General features: G+C 30.6%; 1 pseudogene; it reads left to right on the top strand.

Annotated features, from left to right (window-relative positions):
- Positions 1 to 434: 434 nt before the first annotated feature.
- LOC125481179 overlaps positions 435 to 1,949 on the top strand; it is a 3,869-nt pseudogene continuing 2,354 nt past the window's right edge.

Raw genomic sequence — 1,949 nt, 5'->3', positions numbered from 1 at the left:
AGGAAGAAAAAACGAAAGACAGGAAGAAAGAAAGAAAGACAGTAAAAGAAGCAAATATGAATGAAAGAACGAAGGACAGAATTAAACAAAGAGAAAAGAAAGAATCAATGAAATACAGACTTAGAAAGAAAGAACGAAAGAAAAAAGAAGGATGGAAAAAAAGAAACAAAGAAAGAAAAAACGGAAGTAAGAAAGCAATAAATAAATTAAGAAAGAATGAAATAAAGAAAAAACGATCAAGGAAAGACAGATAGAAAGAATGATAGAAGAAAAGAAAGATAGAAAGAAGGAAAGACAGAAAGTGAATAGATAAGTAAGAATGAAAGAAAGAAAGAGAAAAAAAGAATGAAGAAAGAATACATGAAATACGGAGTGAGGAAGAAAGAAAGAAGAAAGCAAGAAATAAAGGAAAGAACGAAAGAAGGAAAGGAAGAATGAAAGTAAGAGGAATGAAGGAAAGATGGAAAGAAGGATAGAAACAAAGAAAGAAAGAAGAAATGAAAGAGTGAAAGAAAGAAAGAAATAATGAAAGAAGGAAAAAACAATGAAGGAAAGACAGGTAGAAGGAACAAAAGAAAGAAGGAATGAATGAAAGAAAGGATGAAATGAAAGAAGCAAAGAAATAAAGAAGGCGTAAAACGATGAAAGGAAGAAAGAAAGGTAGAAAACACGAAGGAAAGAAAGAATGTAAGAAAGGAAGAAAGGAAGACAGGCAGAAAGGTACAAAGGAAGAAAGAAAGAAAGAAAGAAAGAAACAAAGAAGGAAAAAAAAAGTGGAAATCAAACAAACAAAGAAGGGAAGAAAGAAAGAAAGAAAGAAATTAAGAAAGAAACAAAGAAAGAAATAGAAACAATGAAAGAAAGAATGGAGGAAAGAACGACACATAGAAAGAAAGAAGGAAAATAACAAATAAATAAAGAAAGAAATGACGAAGGAAAGAAAGAAGGAAAGGGGGAAAGAACGAATCAAACAAGGAAGGAGAGAAAGAAGGGAAGAAAGCGGAATGAAACAATCAAAGAATGAAATGAAAGAAGGAACGGAATAAACCAGGGGGAAAACGATGAAATAAAGAAAGAAATGTAGAAGGAACGAAGGAAAGAAAGAAGAAAGAAAGAGCAGAAGAGAAAAGAAAGAAAGAAAAATAGGAAAAAGAAAGGTGGAAAGAAAGAAAGAAAGAAAGAAGGAAAGCAGGAAAGAAGAAAGAAAGAGCCAATGGAGGAAATAAATAAAGAAAAAATATAGAAAAAAAGAATGGGAAAAGCAAATTTAACTAAAAACAGCAAAAAAAAAATAAAGAAAGAAGAAAAGAAAGAAAGGTAGAAAGAAAGAAAGAAAGGTAGAAAGAAAGAAAGAAAGACAGAAAGAATGAAAGAAAGAAAGATAGAAAGGAAGAATGAATGAGTGAATGAATGAAAGAAGGAAAGAACAAAAAAAAGAAACAAAGTAAATAAGCATGTAAGAATGAAAGAACGAAGGTGAGAAAAACGAAAGAAAAAAGAAAGAATGAATGAAATATCGAGTTAGAAAGAAAGAAAGAAAGAAAGAAAAAGAAAGAAACAAGAAGCAAAGACGGAAAGAAAAGTGGAAATCGCCAAACAAACAAAGAAGGAAAGAAAGAAGGAAAGAAAGAAAGAAAGAAAGAAGGAAAGAACGAAGGAAAGAATGAAAGAATGAAACGTTGAAGGAAAGAAAGGAAGAACGAAAAAAGAAAGAAAAGATGAAGGAAAGAAAGAAAGAACCAAAGAAGGAAAAACGATGAAGGAAAGTCACGTGGAAAGAACGAAAGACAGAATAGAAAGAAAGAAATGAATGAATGACGGAAAGAAATAAAGAAGGGCAAGAACAATGAAAGGAAGAAAGAAAGAATGCAAAAAAAAAAGGAAAGAAAGAAAGAATGAATGAAAGAATGAAACGTTGAAAGAAAGAAAGTAGAAAGAATGAAATGATG

The sequence above is a fragment of the Rhincodon typus genome, unplaced genomic scaffold, assembly GCF_021869965.1.
Source record: "Rhincodon typus isolate 14 unplaced genomic scaffold, sRhiTyp1.1 hic_rhity00001113, whole genome shotgun sequence".
NCBI classification, from domain to species: Eukaryota; Metazoa; Chordata; class Chondrichthyes; order Orectolobiformes; family Rhincodontidae; genus Rhincodon; species Rhincodon typus.
The sequence above is the reverse complement of the archived record's forward strand: the minus strand, read 5'-3'. Positions and strand labels throughout refer to the sequence as shown.